Genomic DNA, 20,126 nt, shown 5'->3' on the forward strand with positions numbered 1-20,126 from the left:
TTCACAATGGATATATTGTGAATATAGAACTCGAAAAAAGTGAACTTATTTTACATACCAATAAACCTAAACGAACTCAAACTTACTTGATTCTAAGTAGCCACTATAGAATGCCTGTGAGAATATAACTATAAAAACATAACTGATATTCCAAATATGTCACAAGCAATAGCTCTATGGTAGCTTAATTTTACAATAGTTACCTGCGAAGTGTATCAACATTATTCATTACTTTTAGCATGTAATGCAGAAATTGTAAACTGACACTGAGGAGCGGGGACTCCTCTGAAACAGTATAAAACACGAAGCTTGTCTTCAAAAACACGTTGATTTCAAAGAGACCCAGACACAGCGAACTATCTCCAACTGATCCAGCGGAGACCTTTGTCAGCTTCGTAAACTGTAGCAGCGCTTTCTCCTGCTACCACTGGCGTCCATTTCTAGCTTAACAATCAACAAGGATTTCCGTTCCACCTTAACTCGCTTACCAACTATCTGTCGCTCAAGCCAATAATTTCCTTACTGCAAGAAAGGGAGGAGTTTCCAGCAAAATATGCTAAGTAATTGTGGAATATTTGCATAACCGTTTGAAACGGCCGATCCGCCGATTGGCCGGCGAAAAAATGCAGTTCGCACATCCGCCCCCTCAGCTTTTTCGAAGGAGGTGTGGCTAAGAGAGTGGGAGGGGATTTCACAGCTCATTTGCATAACGGCCCAGCACATGCTGTAGGCTGTGGGGTTTTTTTTTTGAATCATCGGCGGCAGTGGAAGCGGACGGGAGTACTTGTAAGCAGCGCTCTGAACCACAGGCGGCGAAAAGACTTCTACTCGCAGGTACTGCTGCAAATCCCAGAGGGGAGGGAGGGAGGGAGGGAGAGGGTTTTGGATACAGATCAGGTTTTGTTTTGGAAACGGTGGCAGCCAGCCGCAAGTAGTAAACCTAAAGATAACTCTCTTCAGGCATCTTTTGTGGCGAAAGACTTTCTCCTTTTTGTCGACCCCCCTCCGATTTGCCTCGTCCGAATCGCTGATGCGGTGAAAAATTTCCGGAGCCCTCAGTGCTGCTCCTGGCGGTAGTTTCCGCTCGCTCTTTACCCCCTCCCACCGCTGGTTGATGGGTGGCGGTTTCCTCTATCATGGCAGGAAGTATATGCCTGAGCATGCGCATTGCATAAGCGCGCCTGAAACCCTCGTTTCTAGTGTTGGACGACGAGGAGGTTTTTCTTCAGAGGACGCGGCCATTTTCCCGATTTATGAGCAATCGAGGACATCTGATTTGGTCTCATGTAATCGGTTAGTGCTGTATTATTTTAATTTACATCTCTGCTGCTGAAGTCTGTCTGAAATTATAGTGGTTGGGTTGGTGCCGTTTTTTGATGTTTCTATTTGAGTTTAAAGTAAGTACTGTGGGACAGTATTGTTTCTCTTTTAAAAACAGATTTGATTTTTTTTAATTCATTAAAATATAAATACTTGGTTATTGATTAGTTGTATACGTTCAGTTTAAAAAATGTCCTAATTTGTAGCCCTGAGAAGGAGCTAAATACACAAAGTGAAAGTACTGACAGAGGTCTTAAAGAATAGACTATATCTTAATCTTCTTATTACTTTCAAAATTGAGTTTGTAGTAGTATGTAAGAGTAGTTAATTCTCATTTTGCTATTTGGATGATTGGACAACAAATAATATAACCTTTTTATTACAGTAAAAGATACAGTTGTGGATTGTGTTCCAAGAGTTGAATTTACAAAAAGTGGTATCTTGTGTATCTTTGCAATCTATATAATGTTAATATATGTTAATGTTTCTGCCTTTATTTGTGTGCATTTACACAAATGCATACACAAAACATTTACATGTCTGTAAGAGAAAAATAGTTATTTTGATTTATAAATATAAGTGGTCTTAATTAGAAAAGGTATTTGTTAGAAATGATACTGTGTTTTTATAACTTTGCTGCTAAAAATGTTTGAAATAATTGACAAAAATAATTTTAAATGAGATGGGAGACTACTGGCAATACTGCTAGAGTATAAAAAAAATCTTGGGGAGAATAAAATACTTTAATTCTCATTTATTTATTATAGAATAAATAGAAACCTGTAAAATTACTATAATTTTGTAATTTAAAATCGAAATACCACACAAGTATTTTCTGGAACTTTTTGTGCTGATTTATGAGTTTTTTTTAATTTTGGGAAAGTGGTATATAATAGTATGGCAGTTTTGCCATGTTTATAAATATAACAATTATAGCAAAATTAATAGTATTTGAAAATATTTAACTTAAAATTTCTACACTGCTTTATGGCCTCTACCTTTTTTCTAAGATAAATAAGACAACTCTCTTTGTTTTGCATTATCAGTGTCTGTTTTATTCATAAATAAGTTTTCTTGCTTTTATTTAAAAACTAGCATAGTATTATCAGCAAAATTACTTGAATTTAACAGTAAATATGCTATCCAATCTGAAACATGGTAGGTGGTTTTTAGTTTCTGTTGTGGAAAACACATTGATGCTGAGATTTAAAGGAAACCTCAAACTATGGGCATAATCTGTGTGAATAAGTAATTAAAAGGTCCCAAATTTCCTTGTACACAAGGATTACGTACCAGTTTATTGTGAAGTAATAGAAAAACTGTCATGTATATGTATATCTTTCATTCTTATGCATTGCAATGGAAAGAAGAGTGAATGTTGAAATGCACATTGATCATTCATTATGGTGTTATGTCTTGGTGTCTCTGTGTGCAAGAAGCACAAAGGGGAAATGACACACCAGTGTCCTACTTGGATGTGTGTGTGGACACTGCTATAATGTTTTGGGGAAAATCCTGCTCTGTATATCAATTTATTTTTATTTCATGTTTATCCATAATTTCAAGTTTTATAAATGGCATGTTTATAAAATAATATTTGTTCTTAATCTTGGAGAGGAAATGATATTCTTCTGATTTGTTCTATGGAGGAAGCTTTATTTTTTTTTAATTTATATTCTTCCATTCTGTCAAAAGATCTCAAATTACATTAGAATGATGCCAAGATTTAATATGCACAACAACTCTGTGAGGTAGGTTAATATTGATAGTGTAAGAATGGCTAAATAGATTTAACATAATTCTCATTAGAAAAAAAAACCAGTTTCATTTTTAGCTAATTTAGCTCTAATATAAGGAAAAAGAATTGCAAATGCTATTTTTTTTCTTCCAGGCAAAACATGCTGGAAAAATATTCTAAATTACTTTCACATATTATTTTTGTCTAATGGGGACAAAAAGATTCGATCTTTTAACAGTGAGGAAAACCTTTTGTTTGTTAAGTAATTTTTCAAACTCCATATGTTCAGGTATAAAGGGAAAGTGGTATTTTCAGTTGTTGCTGGATTAATCTGATTCTAATCTTCCCCCTTTGACTTTTGTTTTGTTTTGTTAGAAAAAAGATGCATTCCTAAGAACATATTTTAGATTGGTTTACAATATTTTGGGTTATCATAAATTATTTTGCCTAAAGTTACTCAGTGGAATGCGGTAACCAATCTGATAGATTGTTGAGACTAAGGAAGTAACTAGGGCCAACATGCTGAGTTTCCGTTCCAGTAAATAGATATCACCATTGTTGCCCCATGGAAGTTGTTTGTGAGTGTGCTCATAAAATCCCATTTGTAACAAATTGCCCATTTCATAGAGAAGGTGAGACACAGCATGAGCCTCTTGAGTGACTGTTGACTAGAAATGTTTGGAAACTTTCCTCAACGCTTTCAAAATTGATTATTAAGGCCTAATTTATTTAAATTAAAATTACACTGTCAACTATGTGTCAGATAAGAACAAAAACTTATAAATCAAAATATACAAAAATCCTAAATAGCCAATGATAAATAGTATGAGATAATAGTAATTATTGTTTATTAAATAAAGATAATAGAAATGTATAAATTATAACCTTGTAATTTATTATCAAGGGACGCGGTGGCTCAGTGGGTTAGGATGCTGAGCTTGTCGATCAGAAGGTCAGCAGTTTGGCGGGTCAAATCCCGAGTGCCGCGTAACAGAGTGAGCGCCTGTTACTCGTCCCAGCTTCTGCCAACCTAGCAGTTCGAAAGCACGTAAAAATGCAAGTAGAAAAATAGGGACCACTACGGTGGGAAGGTAACAGCGTTCCGTGCGCCTTTGGCGTCTAGTCATGCCGGCCACATAACCACGGAGACGTCCTTGGACAAGCACTGGCTTTTTGGCTTTGAAATGGAGATGCCCCTAGAGTTGGAAACGACTAGCATGCATGTGCGGGGGAACCTTTACCTTAATTTATTATCAATACTATTTTCTGAGATTCATTATGTCAGTTAAAACAGCCACCATCCAGACACAATAAGCGTTTTTCATGAGGCTTGCAGGGTAAATCCCCAATATTTGCAGATATATAAAAGAGAATAAAAAAGAAGCAAAGTGTATAAAGAGAAGAATTCTAAACAGCCTCTGAAGATTTTATATTCTTAATGTTTATGACTGCTGGCTTAAATAGATGAATGGAAAAGCAAGATAATAGAGAATTTATGAAGAGAATATGGAAGCTTAGAAGCTTGACATATATTTATATACATTGCAATACTTCATTGTGGTGGTTACTTTAACCTAGGGAATTTTAACTCATAAGGTTACATCAAATGTTATTTTTAGTCATGCAGTGAAACTTCTATTTCCTTCTATGTCTCTTTCACCCTCTCCAAGTTGCTCTGAGTCCCAATTATAACAGAGGTCCTCAACCTTTTGGGCAACGGACTGGTTCTGTGGAGAGAAATATTTCCACAGACCGGAGAGTGCATGGTTTTGTGTGCTGCCTGTATCCAACAGATGGGCTTTGCTTGTTTGTGTGGACCAGTTGCTGGCATGCCATGGCCCCTGCTCTATAACACATTTAGGAAGTAGGAAGAAACCATTTTGCTGAAAAAGTAGTAAACTAGTAGAGGCTGATTTATTTTCCCGCAACTGCCCCTAGCTATCAACACATACCTACACTTCAAAGGGGGGTCGAGTAGGCATAGTTGCAGATGGCCATAGATGGGCCGACATAAACAACTTGCAAATCCGAACTAGGTGTGTGCTGATTGGTTGATCCAACTTCCTGTTCTGTACTTTGCTGTTGGTGTGCCTCCTAGCCAGAACATTAAACTTCACAGATGTATAAATGCAACAACTATGTACTGTTAACAAACAGACATATATGTTCCCTCACCCATAGTGTCAGAGAAGTCTGCTTCACCCTTGAAAATTTGATGAATTAAATTGACTGAAACTGCCAAGAAAAAATGATTCATATATTTCTTAATATTCCAAATTGTCAACTTAAATATTCTAACATTTTACAATATCAAGGATGGTATACTTTGTGAATTTGGAGAGTTTTTTGTTTTTTATAAATTTTGTATTTTTTATTACATTATAGTAGATGCACCAAACTGCATATATAGCAACAGTGCAGTAGAAGTAATATTTATTACTGAATTTGTATCTCACCCATTTCACTACCAAATAACTCTGGGTAGTTTACAATACCATAAATAACAAGTAGCATAAATAAAAAGGTATGTAGAAAGTTAAATATTTGCATTTTACTAAACTGTACAATACAGTGTGTAATCCTCTACATTTGCAGCTATCTCCTGACTTGCTGACAGCTCTGTTGTTTTGTTTTCCTTTTTATATGCTGTTAAGTGACCACATCCAAATGATATAAAGCTCAGTGTCTCGTGAATATAAAGGTGGCTTAATAATTGAAAGAACTCCGTTTCACAGAACTTGGCTAATGATCTCCATCCATTAGGGGGAAAATATTGTTAAGCATGTACTGTATACTATTATACCCATTGTACCCATAAAATATTACATGACAACAAAACACTAACATAAGTGTGTTTGATTAATAATTCAACAGTGATGTGAAAGAATTTTTTCCCTTCCAATCACCATAAGGTATTCTGCCAAAATCTTGACTAGTGATTTTAAAAGTATGTCATTCATTATGATCAACTATTATAATGATAGATGTAAATTAAATAAGAACATTTTCAGTTGTTATTAATAATAATTGCAGGGTTGATCCCTATTAAGGAACTTGTGATCCCATCTTTGTTTAAAGTTCAAAGCAGTATCAAAATGTAATTTTTATTTAGGCATATGCTATAAGATGGAAATACTGCCATTTTTCCATGATTTAATTATGTAATATATCTTATGTTTTTAAAGAAAATATTAAAAATAGAAATGATCAACTTTTAAAAGTTACATTATTTAAAGTTAGGAAACATATATTGCAATGTATAAATAATTTTCTCTTGGGTATCTGTAAATTATCACATATAACAATAGTTCCATGACTGAGAGAAAAAAACAATATGTTGAAAAATTTCCTTCTACAGCACGAGTGTCAAACTTGATCGCATCACGTCACATATCATGGCTTTTTTTTTTTTGCCTTTGCAGAGCTGGGGTGTGCGTGGCCTGTGTGATGCATACAGCCCACGGGCCACTAGCTTGACACTCCTGCTCTACAGTATTCAGAACTTCCCCCTGAGGTTCCAGCCTGTGTATGAAAATTGGGTATTAGTTTTTCTTAGCTTGTATCTGACCATTAGTAAATATGTCTTTTTATACAAGACTTGAAAGGAAGCTTCAAATTAGCGCAATATAAGCAGCATAACAAAAAACACTTGTCTGGACCTATTATTATTTAATAATATTAACATGAATTTTAGAGTAAAATTTCTTAAGACAATAATTGCATATGCTGCCTATTTGAGTGGTATCAGTATTCTTACGCGATACTCAAGTATAAGCACTAACCTTTAAAATTTTGCTTAAAACAGCATAGATAATCCACAAATAATGTTGCTGAATTGTGAGCAGTTCCAAACAGTCCTCATCATATATTACCCTGTGAATGAGTTTAATATTGCTCCTTTGCATATTTCCTTACAAAATTTAGTATTACCATTGAATTTATTCCTATATTATTGAACGAATCTGTTTAACTTCACAATCTAATATTTCATTGAATTTAAGACTTAACTTTGTTTTGAAAGTTGATGCAATTTGTGAGGTAGGCCTTTTATTTGTCAGCAACAGAAGATAATGTTTTATGTAATTTTAAAAGTTTAAATTTTATTCAATCCTTGGTTCTTTCTTAGAACATATTATATATTAATAGTAATCATAATGAAAAAATGCAGGATATTTTTAAATAGCAAAGAAGAGTATAGCCATATTTTTTTTTTAAAAAAATCCATAGACATTTTTATTTAGTTCACATGGAAACTAATTTTATGAATATACTGAATGTAGTTTTTTATATTACAAGTAACTGTTTATGTTTAGATTCTTTAAAACTTTTATGAATTATTTTAAATATTGGTTAAAGTATATAATTCAGGCAAACCATTAAAATATATTATACAACATCCAGAAATACAGTCCTTTAGCTTGTATAGTTCTTTCTGTAACAATAATTCCATTTATCAGATCCAGAACTCCAAGATCTGCATTCATATCTTGTCCCTTGAACATCATTGAAAGTGCTAGAGCAATCATGATAAAAATTAATTATATAAATATATGTTTATAGGTCTAGACAGAATGGCTAATTTCATATCTAAATGCTTGTGCTGCCCAAACCTGTTGGGGGCAGAGCAGAATATAAATTTGAGTTTTTATCAAAACCTCAGAAAACTGATAACAATATCTAATTAACTTTTTTGGGGGGGAAATGGGGTGCAAAATGCAGTAGAAAGTAATTCAGGTGCATAATCAACATATCTTGATTGTTTCATTTTTTATTGTTTACCATGTTTTTGAATCATACCCAGTGTTTGGTAAAAGTGAATTGTAGCTAGTTGATTGGAGGATCTCCTTCCCACTAACTCTTAAATTAGATTTTTTATATTGTGCTTTAAAATTGTCTTTTATGGACATATCTGTAGTTCACTTCTGAATTTAGATTTCTATCTTATACAAGTACCGTAAGCAGTCTGGACCAGCAGAATATTCTCACAGTATGGAGGATATCCATGTATTAGGTTCTTACCCTCTCTTTCAAAAAGCTATTTGAATTATATATTCAACATCCGCTCAAGAACAAATTTGTGTAGAAGATTTTTTTTTGTCTACATGTTTTCATTGCTTTCCTTTTTATTAAGGAAAATCTTGTGACCCACTCAAAGCTAATGTTTTAGAAGAAAACAGCCTACAATTTGACAATTGTAGTCAAAATAAGCTTGGAAGTCTTGAAAAAAACTACCCATCTCCTCTTCCTGCAGTATAATGTATTCTACTATAACATAATTGCATCTGGTGAGAGGGGAGAGAATGTTTAGAATAATAGCAAAGGTACATCTAAATCAGGGATGTCAAACTCAATTTCATTGAGGGCCGCATCAGCATTGCGGTTGCCCTCAGGGGGCCAGGTAGGTATGGCCAGTGTGGGCATGGCCTACTGGGTGGACGTGGCTAGAGTGCGTATGGCCTACTGGGTGGGCGTGGCCAGCTCTACATCGTTCACATCAAGGGTGCCTATGGGGGCCTGGGCAGGAGTGGGACAGATCTGAGGGTCTCTGGCAGAAGGAGGGTCTCTGGGCCAGGGCCAAGGCAGTGGGGGCCGTTCCCTCATTCTTTCCAAGATGGCTTCGCGGGCCACATGAAACTACTTCGCGGGCCGCATCCGGCCCCCGGGCCTTGTGTTTGACATGTCTGATCTAAATGGTCTTACCCTTTTATTTACTGAGATAATGAAAATTGAGTGGCAAAGCAAATATAACCCAATCATTATTCATGGATTCTTTACTAAATAGCTACCTGCTGCTGGACAATTTTTTGGTGCTGGATTTCTGCTGATCAGAGCATTTCTGTTAGATACACAAAGAATTATTGTTAAACATTGTTCCCTTTCTTCCTGCCTTGTATTAAAATGCAGATAAGACATTGAAAATCTGGTTTCCACCTACTTCTATAATTTTGAAGGGCATTATAATTGTCCAATTAAAAAATTAGCTCAGACATTTTCCAAATTCCCTGAAATATGCCTATCTTCATACTCTTTAAAAAAAACTTCATGGAATGCTTCATTGATAGTTAATAAAGTCTTTCTTAAGTTCTTATTGGTCAGTAAATAACCTCCTGAGCCATTTCAGCCAGGTTCTGTTGTGTAAATTCTATTTGATCTCAACTGCTTTAAGTTATGATTTGCTGTTGAGTAAGGCAAGCCATCAATCATTGGCTTGGTATTGGTGTTGTTGGACTTGTCACAGGAGCCCTCTTTGATCACTGAATTCTGCTATCTTGTTTAGCTTTAATAAGTGTTGGTTGTATGGTTAATGTTATGTATTTCCCATTGTACTTTTTTGATTATATAGAAAGGACTTTGCTCTAAACTTTTTATCTGTGCATGTTCCTCGGGGTTATATAGAAGAAAGCATTGGAAAGGACCTAGGAAGTCTTCTAGTCCAACCCTCTGCTCAAGTCCCTATGCCATTCCAGTCAAATGGCTGTCCAATCTCTTGAAAACATGCAGTGATGAAGCATCCACAACTTTTGGAGGCAATTTTTTCCACTAGTTAATTGTTCTCACTACCAGGAAATTTCTCCTTATTTCCAGGCGGATTTCTCCTTGATAAGTTTCCATCCATTGCTTCTTGTCCTACCCTTGACTCCCTCTTCTTTGTGGTAGCCCTTTACATATTGGAAGGCTGATATCATGTCATCGCCAGTCCTTCTCTTTATTGGACTAGACATATCCAGTTCGTGCAACTATTCATCATATGTTCTAGCCTCCAGTCCCCTAATAATCTTTGTGGTCTTCTCCACACTCTTTCCAGAGTCTCAACAACTTTTTATATTGTGCCACTCAAAACTGGACAAGTGATCTTGATTCTATCCCTGTGTTAATGCAGCCTAGGACTATGTTAGCTTTTTTGGCAGAACACTGCTGGCTCATATTTGAGTGGTTGTTCACTAGGACTCCGAGATCCCTCTCACAGGTAATGTTGAGCCAGATACCAATTGTTATTTGTTTACAAGTTTTTTAATTAATTTTCTCATATTACATTCACATATTGGAAAAGCAGCGTGGTGACTGGGTACAATAATTCCATTACAATTGAATATCATCCATACCGCTCTCAAAATTTGACAGTAACTAATTCTCTCCCTTTCCCCCTTAATATACGTGTCTCTTTCACAAACCAATCATGCAAAATAATAACTTTCTAATATTCACCAATAATCTTCAATTTATGCATATCTTAATTAATTTAACATTCAAACTTTTAGACAGTAACATAGGTTTTTCTTAATTTTAATTTTCCATTGGTGTTTTAAATTTAATGTTGATTGTTATAATTTCCAAGTTTTAAATGACCCCAATTTCTATCACAGTTCCCCCACAGCCTAATGTTTAAAGTATAGCTCTTATCTATATAAGTTCTAGCAATCTGTATCAGCAAATTAAGAATATACGGTAACATTTTCTTAGGTCTCCTAAAATCTCAATTTTAATGACCAAAGTTTCTTTTATTTTCATATTTCATATTTCTTTTTCCCCCCTCTCTATATCTACTATATAGCCAGTCAGTAATCTAATAAGCTTTTCTCAGTTTTAGTTTTCCCTTAATATTTAAATTTAATGATTTTTATTTATTTTTCCCAAATTTTTAATTAACCACAATTCCTTTATGACAGTTCCTCACAAAATCTAGTGTTTAGAATATATACCTTATATATAAATTCCATCTTAGCAAATTAATAACACAATATACCATTCTTATTTTAGTATTTATGCTTCTAAATTTTACATAACCAAAATTTTCTTTTTTTCAAGACATTACAATATCTTATATTCAGAATACATGTCTTATTTATTTGGGTCTATTCTATTTTAAATCCCATATGTGGATCCCAACCCCATTCCTTTTCAGTCTTATTCTGGCTTTTTTTCTTTGCCAAATCATCTTCTGTGTCTTTGCTTCTAAGTCATCAAGCAGATCTCCTTGTATTGTTGTGGCTATCATTTGACGTTGAAGAGACCATCCAATTGCCATTTTTTGAAAGAACTAACAACTCTAGCCAGTTGTCTACTTGTTTTTCCATCTCGATGTGACTGTCCCGGAGTATTTATCTTCTCTTTCATTTGCTCTTCTTTTTGATCCTCAGGTTCCTTCAGATTTATGGAGTCTTTTCTTTTTTCTCTTTTTTCAACTTCTTTTCTGTATCTTCCATCATCTGTGTTTGTTGAATAGTAACATCTTCTGTCATAGTATTTAATTGTTCCAATTTTTCTGTAGAGTTCTGTGTAGAGAATTCTTCAGTTATAGTCGTAGTTTGAGTTTGCGTATCCTGGCTGCTTTCTTGTTTTTTCCTGCCATTTCTTAATTGATCCTCAGTTATGCGAAGAGTTTGGATTAACACTTTTAACATACAAAGTATTTCCTGTTCCTTCTCTGCAGAAAAAGTCCATTCTTGTTTTTCTTCCATTATAGTATATTAAACTACAGGCTTATAATAAAAAAATCCACTGGATAGAAAGCAGGGCTGAGTTTCTTGCAGCTAATTTCTCAAGGTTGCACATATCTTATCTACTTTCTGAGTTGTAAACAAGTCTCTCTTCACTAATAATAATGACAGGCTGCAATCTCACATTTAGCCACAAGACGTCATCACAGAGTTCTTTTGATCTTTTCAGTTTTTTTCTTGTTTTAGAAGATAAAAACCCAGATCTTCAGTAAAAGTATAAAATGAAAATCAGAAAAAAATAAAAAATAGAGAATTAAGATTTTTATAGTCCACCAATTTTAAAAGTAAAGTTCCAATTTGGATCCAATGTTTTTTCAACTTTTTTTTTAAAAAACTCCCCTGGGTGGCCAGTCACCAGCTGTTTCTGGAGGAAGGGGTAAAATATCCCTTCTCCATGTGGGGGGGGGAATACTTAGCAACTTATGCAGGTACAAAAAATAATTAGGGTATAAAAGAGATAGATCTCACCCAGTATTTTCTGCGCTGCTTTAAAGTTGCCTGATGGAGAGTGTGACCGGCTGTTAGCAGCCTAGGGATGAGCCATATTTCTATGGCTGGTGCTTTCATCCGCCGGTTTGGAGGGATCGCCAGCAGTCCAGCGAGAGCCCCTCCTAGCTAGTCGCCTGTTCAGGGCGACTTTCGGCCCTTTTCAGGGTCCCCCAGTGAAGCAAAACTGGACAGGGGAGAGAGAGCAAGTCTCCCAGCCGTCCATGACGGCTGCGTGGCAAACCGGAAGTCCATGTACCAATTATTTTATAACTCCATTTGGTTTTTCTTGCCTAAGTATAAAAACTTCACATTGGCTTTCATTTTGTTGGGTAAGGTCCAGTGTTCAAGTCTGTCTAGAGGCTGTCTTCTGGAGTGTTCGCCTTTTCTGCCAGCTGGGTGTTATCTGCAAATTTGATGAGTTCCTCTTCTATCTCATAATCTGAATCATTTATGGAGATGCTAAAAAGCACTGGGTTTAAGACAAAACTTTGAGGTGGCTCACTGCATACTTCCCTCCACGTAGATGTAGTCCCATTGAAGACTACACTTTGAGTACAGTTGGTCAGCCAATTACGAATCCATCTGGTGGTGATGCTGTCAAATCCACATTTTTCTATCTTATGTAGTAGATTGTGGTCTACTTTATCAAATGTCTCACTGAAATCCAAATAAATTATGCACAGTATTTCACCAGTCCATTTTGCCAAAAAATACAATCAGATTTGTCTGGCATGATCTGTTTTTGACAAACCCATGTTGGCTTCTGGTTATAACTTTGCTTGCCTCTAGGTGTTTGATTCTTTCCAGAATCTCCCCAGGTATTGATGTCAGGCTGATTGGTCTGTAGTTTCTTGGGTCATTTCCCCCCCTTTTGAAAATGGGAACCATATCAGCTCTTTTTCAGTTGATTCTCTGTTCTTTTCCAGTACCCCAGTGCTCCAGGATCATATGGTTCAGTGGTTCTGAGATCATGTCTTCCAACTCCTTCATACCCTGGAATATAATCCATCTTTGCCTGGTGATTTGAATTATTGTAGTGTGGATAGGTGTTCTCTTGCCATTTTTCCCCATTTTAACTTGTATTCCTAATCTTTTTTATAATACTTGCATTTGATATGTTGGACTGTTTCTTTTGTGTAAAGATACAAAGAAAATGAGTTAAACACGTCCACTTTCTCCCTGTTGCTCCTCAACCTCTTGCCATTTTCTCCGTTAATGGAGCCCAATCATTTCCTTGCCTTTTTTCTTACATTTTACATGTTGAAAGAAGCTTTTCAAATTATTTTTGACATTTGTTGCAAATCTTAGATCATTCTGAGCGTTCATGACTTCATGTTTGCAGGTTTGAGCTATATGCTGATATTCTGCCTTAGTTATGTGCCCCTCTTTCCATTTTTTATACTCATCCTTTTTGCCTTTCAGTATATCAGAGAATTCTTTATGCAGCCATGCTGGTTTCTTCTGGGATCTCTTATTTTTCTTCTTCAGTGGTATTGTGCTAAACTGGGCTTTTATAATCTTACTTTTCAAAGTTTCCCAAGTTTTTTGTTTTGGTTTCCCTTTGAGTTTTTCCATCTATGAAATCCTTCCCAAGCATCCTCTACGTTTGTTGAAATCAACTCTTTTAAAGTTCAAGACACTAGTGTGACTTTGTTCTGTTGTTTCGTGCTTGCAGTACATTGAATTGCAATATTGCAAGGTAGCTCCCCATCAAGCCTTAGGGTTCTTTTTTAGGTCTACAATTGTTTACTGTATATAATCTGTTTCAGATTTTGATATTTTTGTTGTCCATCTGTCACAATGACATTCAACTGTGATTCTCTGATCTGGTATTCAGTGAAGATGGTCCTCCAGCTGTCTTCCTCGGATTTGTAGGTGGGTGTGTTCCTGCTGCCTCAGATTAATGTGGACAAATCAAGCTTAGTGCCCTGTTTTTTTTATTCTGATAGTTCGTTCTTACTCCTCTTTTCAAAACTATCAACCACTGTTATCACTGACAGTGTAAAATTTGGAGTTTAATCAGTGATTTTTTTTCTAAGTTCTTTCGTTAATAAAACCACATGAATATGCAACTTTTCCCTTATAACCATAATATTTGATCATTTCCTTCTGGGAGGCAGCCAAGTAATTCCTCTTTCAGTTGTGTTCGTCTTTGGTCCAAACTAACCAGTCAGTGTGGCCTTAAACCAGGGCTTTTCAACCAGTGGTACGGGTACCACCTGTGGTACATTGGCACCTGGCAGGTGGTACACGACCATCCTAGAAAAGTGGTAGCGGGGGAGGGGAATGAGCTGAACCAGTGGCAGCACTGCACAAGCCAGAGCGAGAGACGGCTGGAGCTGCAGGGCTGTCAGGGCTCAGTAGAAGCGCCAGGATCAGTGCCGCTTTTCAGCTGATTGGCACTTTGGGGTTGTCAGGTCTCAGTGGAAGCGCCAGGATCAGCGCCAGGCTCCAGCTGGAGCTCGGCGGTGATCCCAGCACGTCTGCTGAGCCCAGAAGAAGCGCCAATCAGCTGGAATGTTGCAGCATCTCCAGGGTGTTGTGATTTACATTCAGATGCTTGGCAACTGATTCATATTTATGACGGTCACAATGTCCCAGCGTCATGTGAAGTGACCAAAACTTGCTGCAACCACCCAGCAGACGGGGGGGGGAATAAAAACCAAACACCCACCCCACCCCCGCTGCCAATCCTCATCAGAAATGCTCACAACAATGAAAACTTCAGAGAGGAGGAAGAGCGCCGCCGGGTGGGCAGGCAGGTGTCTTGCTTGGCTGTGGCTTGGGGGGCACTTTTTTCAGTGCCATTGTAACTTTGAACAGTCACTAAGCGAACTGTTGTAAGTCGAGGACTACCTGTATTTCATCGCTTTTTTCTTTTTTGGGGGGGTGTCATCAAGTTTTTGACACCTTGCTAGGCGACTGGTGGTACTCGGACATTGCCATATCCTAAAAGTGGTACAATGGATGAAAAGGTTGAAAAGCCCTGCCTTAAACCTTTCCCTTTTTTTCCTTCATACCACATTTCTACATTGATTGTGCCAGTTAAAACTGTTAGCATTGACTTTCCAGGCTTTCCTTACAAATGATTTGAACAATCTGATTGCAACTCATATTCCTGTGTGCAGCTTGACTGTGCAATTAAAATTGCTTATTTTGCCATTTGTCAGAATCACCATTTCATGCTTTAATGGTGAAATGGTTATCTAGCTCCATCTAGCTCCTCCTCTTTAGAAGTGACTACCTCTCAAGTTACAAAGACTTGTCTCCTAATATTTTAAAAGCCCCCTAAACACTTTTTGCAGGATCATAATAAAGCTAGAACTATTATCTAACTCAAGCCACTCACAGTTCCTTAACCATGAGATGGGCAACAAATAAATGTGATAAGCAAACAAACTCCAGCACTACCTTATCATAGTGGAATTCCATTATGGTAGTACTGGAGTTTGTTTATCAAATTATTTGCTGCTGTGATTTAGGTGACTGGCTTGAATTAGATAATGTAGTAAAATTGATCGAGATATACACATAATGATATCAAATAAAAACTAATGCTAGTAATATTCAAAAGTATGGTCAGGTTCAATCACCAATACCTGTTTGGCCATCAAGTTTATCGATGAGGTTATGCTGTGTCAGCTCACCATGTAACCAATTCAGTTTATTGTTTTGCAAGCGGAAACTCTTCTAAAAAAGAATATGGTGCCTGCAGGCATCTTTTTCTTTGCAAGAGTTAAGAAAATCGGTCACTTAAAGAAGCTGTAAAAAAGGTTAAATGGAACATGGAATCTGCTGACATCAAGCCAGGTCCCCATGGGATAAAAGGTTGATTGTTTCATATATATTTTAATCTATTTATATAGCCCTTTTGGTATTAGTATTTTTGTCTCAGTCTCTGAAGAATGAGGGTGAAGATTAGGATTACATACGTTAGAGATAGGAAATCTGCGTTGCTAATCTACAATTCTGAACAACTCCAACCATCATGTCCAATGGTAAGAGAGTCAGGGATGGGCATTATATCAATATCTTAATACATAGGTTTTCTACCTCTTATTTAGCTAATGAAAATGAGGCACCTTAACATTTAAATAGTGCTGCATGATGTTTGTTTTAATTTTCAATATCACTGAAAATAATTTGGGGCTGATTAATTTAAAATTTAGCAATTTATTCTCAGGCACGGGGCACTAAAATATGTATTGCCAATACTGAAAATATGGTAATATATATCCGGTCAATGAAATTTGTTAAATAGCTCCTTAGGATACGAAACAAACCTTTAACATGTCCGTAATTCAGGAATAGAATTTAATATTTCTGTAATTTATTCTCTTTAAGAACATCTTTATTATTAGATTTTTATCCCACATGTTGAGAAAAAAATAAGATCATTAACATGCTTGTTGAATTAAGACAAGCTTGTGTGATTTAATTTACTATCAGTTTAGTTGATTGTTTCCTTCCTTCCTTCCCTAGTGAGATTATAGCAATTTACTATTTTTAAAAAAATTGTTTGATGTGGATTAAAATTTACTTTTGATCTTTCAGTTAAAGCAATATGTTGGAAACATGTAGTTGATTAAAAAACAACCTAATACTTTTTCTTTGTAGCATCTTATAAAAAATCTTTTGTAACATTTGTAGTGAAAATGATTTAAGCAGAATTTATAATGCCATAAGGAAGAAAAGGAATTGAAATCAGGCTCCTCCTGTATAGCATTCCTTGCCTGCCAGTAATATTTGGCTTCGTTCCTGTAGTCAATAATATGTGACATGGACTTGCAGCTGCTTGGATTCAGTTTAGGATTAGATATTATACCCTGAGCTACCGATTGGTTCGCAGAGACAGTCTTTATGCCTTGTGAGTTTTTTATTTGTAGCACTTGTGCCATATCTCTGCAGCACATGCACTAATAGCACTAATAGTGTATACTCCATAAGGAGGGAGGTGCTTTGTGACAAGTGTTTCACACATTGCTACGTTCTTACTGGCTGAGACTGAATACACACTGCAGCCATTTTAATCACACTTTCAGTGCAGCTGAAACAGTGCAGTCTCAAAATGGCTGATGAAATTGTCTCTGGAGCAGTTTAGCATGACTATGCTAATGAGCAAATCTGATGCAGTCACATGTTAGAGGTAAGAGCAATTATGTTTTTGTTTTTCATGAATTAGTTCAGGATATATGTATACAAATATGAGACTTTGAAGTAAAACTATTGAACAGAAGTTTTTGTTTCAGTTTTCAGCTTATAGTGAAGAATTTTAGGGAGTTTGGCTATTCCAGCAGGTTTGCAAAAGTCTTGGTGAAGGATTGGGGTCAAAGGGTCACTTTAATGTTAAAAAGGTCTGTGTTTGCTAGTCTTTGTATTCAGTTTTAAATACATTGATATTTTAATATTCATAAAGGTTAATGTAACTATATTTACAAACATAATTTTGAATTCAGTATCTGGAACAAGATAGAACAGTATATTTTTGAATAGCATTTACTCAGAAGCGATGCTAAAAATTGCTCCTTAAATTTTTGTTTTTGCTATTTTGTAAAATAGTATTAGATTTTTTTCTGTTTTTGGTCCATATTCATTCATTTGAGATATAGGTTCACTTACATAAAAATATTATGGTCCACATTCCTATTTTGTTATTCAGATTTATTAATGGTATCTTAGGTTTGTATGAGCAATGTTTTGAGGCATAAATAAGAAAGGTAAATTATAGCGCAAGTTCAGAAACGAGATAGAATTTCTTTTGAGTTCAATGTTTGGTGTCTTCATGGACATTTGCCATGGCCTTCTTCATTAAAATTTTTCAAGAAACCAGTTTAGTGTGTAGGCCTGGTATGGTATTCCTTTATAGTCTGTTTTCCATGTGCTAATAGGCCTACCCCTTCTAACCTCTGAGACCAGATAAATTCAGTAAAGTGCTGCCACCTACTGAAGGAAAAGAATATTAGGTGGTTTTAATTTTTAATGTGCTTTTAGGAGGATATGTTTGATACAGCTTCAGGACACTGGATTACTAATTATTAATTATAAGGTTGGCATTATCATCTCAAATAAATATGCCTCTATCAAAAGACATACCTATTAAATCATAAGCCAGTATTTTTAATAAGGAAATATGCTGCACCTAAAAGGGAAAAAATGCTACATTTTTTAATAACAGATTCTGCTATAGTGTAATTGAGGAGTAGTATATGTGACTGCTTATTTCAATGTTAATAGTATTTAAAAAATTAAGAAAATGCTGCTTCTTTCGTGAAGAGAGAGCAGACCACTATGCACACACTTGGGGCAAAACTTGCCTACACCTTTTACAAGATGTGGTCATGCTTGCACTTAACAGAGTATCATTGGGTGTTACCAGTAGTGCAAAAGGGATGTCTGTTTTCAAAAAAGTGGTTCCATGAGGAGGCAATATGTCCACATTCATTATCATATCAAGGAAATCAGACCATCCCTTCGCTAACCTGTTAAAATTAATGGGTATTACTATTTGTTCATCCTTAAATATCCAATTAAAAAGCTAACTTGAGTAAATTAAGAGTTTATGAATTATATGTTTGAAGTCATGTTTCCCAGGAGCAAAGTGTGCATTATTATAAAATATATAATGAAAAGGTTTCAATTTTTATTTTTGTTCTTTGAGATTTCTATTTAAGTTAGGCATTTATTATTGCATGGGTTTTAAAGGGATAAATGGTCTGGCAAATGTGATAGTCATAGAAAGAAGCAAGCAGTAAAAAAATGTTACTGATAAACATGAACTGTTACCAAATACATTTTAGTTGTTTTGCATACTTTATGAATACTGACAATCTTTTCAATAATAAATTTGAAAGAGGTTTTGCAAAATAATCAGTTTTTAAAAAGAAAAATACTTTCCTCATATATTTAATAAATTTTATTTTATTTCACTTAGATTTATGAGATATTTTAGAAGATTACAATTTTAAGTTGAATAATTTTCAAATATTAGCTGTATTTTACTTTATTACCTAAAATATCAACAGGAATTTCTGTTCCTTTATGCTGATGCCTAAATCTAAAATTTTCCATAATTACTGCAATCCAATGGAATATTTATTTATCAGGAAACAAGGTAGAATTATTTTGTTTTGTACATTTCTGCTTTGTATAATGCTTTCTTTCTCTCCGGTGTTTTGTAGTGTTTATTGGCACAAATACTCTAGCTTTTATTTAGTAGTAAAGTTTTTCATGATCTTAAAAGAATATAGAAAATAGACTTAGTTTAAAAATGTTATAATACTCTTTCTTAATCAGTTATTTTGTGGGATTAAAACAAGCAATATTTCTTTTGTAATTGCTCTAAGGTACTACCAAAAGTCTATTATATTAACTTCAATTTCAGTGCAAGATTTCAGCATTTATTTAATTCTTCTGTTGGAAATAGTGGAATTCAACAATGCATCGCTTCAGATACATTGTCCCTGTAGAAGTGGAAGATTAGTACAATGCTGTCTAGGCTTGTAATATTACCATTGTTACCTCAATTTCTTTCACTGTATGCTTTTATAATTTTATAATAAAAGGTTTTATTAAAATACACAAGCAATTAAATAATTCAGTGACTATATCCTTGTTTTTTGATTTGTCAGTATAAAAAAGATATATATATATATATATATATATATATATATATATATATATATATATATATATATATATATATATATATATCGTGACCATCAGATACTTTCCATTTAAATAATGTTTTAAAGTTGTACATTAAATCTGGTGTTTTCATTACTTTTGTTCCTTCTCCACCCCAAAATTCAGCACTGACATTGCAAGATTGACCTTTGCAACAACCCAGCCTCTTTGCTTAGACAATCTTTTTTTTTTTTTTTTATTGAAAAGTTTTATAAAATACAATTTTCCTTTACAAAAACCCCCCTTCCCCCTCCCTCCTCCCCTCCCTACCTCCCCCCTATCTCCCCCCCTCCCCCTCCCCCTCCTCCCTCCCCTACCTCCCCCCCTCCACTTCCCCTCCTCCCCCCTCCCCCCCCCCGACTTCCCAGAGCAAAATACAAGGTATATATCTAAAAGGC

General features: G+C 35.4%; 1 protein-coding gene across 4 annotated transcripts in view; it reads left to right on the top strand.

Moving 5' to 3' along the window:
• Positions 1-740: 740 nt before the first annotated feature.
• Positions 741-20,126, top strand: part of ATF7IP (activating transcription factor 7 interacting protein) — a 127,196-nt gene continuing 107,810 nt past the window's right edge. For 2 of the 4 annotated variants that reach the window (XM_083366737.1, XM_083366740.1), the window contains exon 1: positions 741-834. The gene's annotated coding sequence lies outside the window, so the exon portion shown is untranslated. Of the gene's footprint in view, positions 835-1,278; positions 1,294-17,033; positions 17,192-20,126 lie in introns of those variants that run through there. The other 2 variants (XM_083366739.1, XM_083366738.1) reach the window with 2 other exon arrangements.

Source organism: Vipera ursinii (assembly GCF_947247035.1).
Source record: "Vipera ursinii genome assembly, chromosome: 6".
NCBI classification, from domain to species: domain Eukaryota; kingdom Metazoa; phylum Chordata; class Lepidosauria; order Squamata; family Viperidae; genus Vipera; species Vipera ursinii.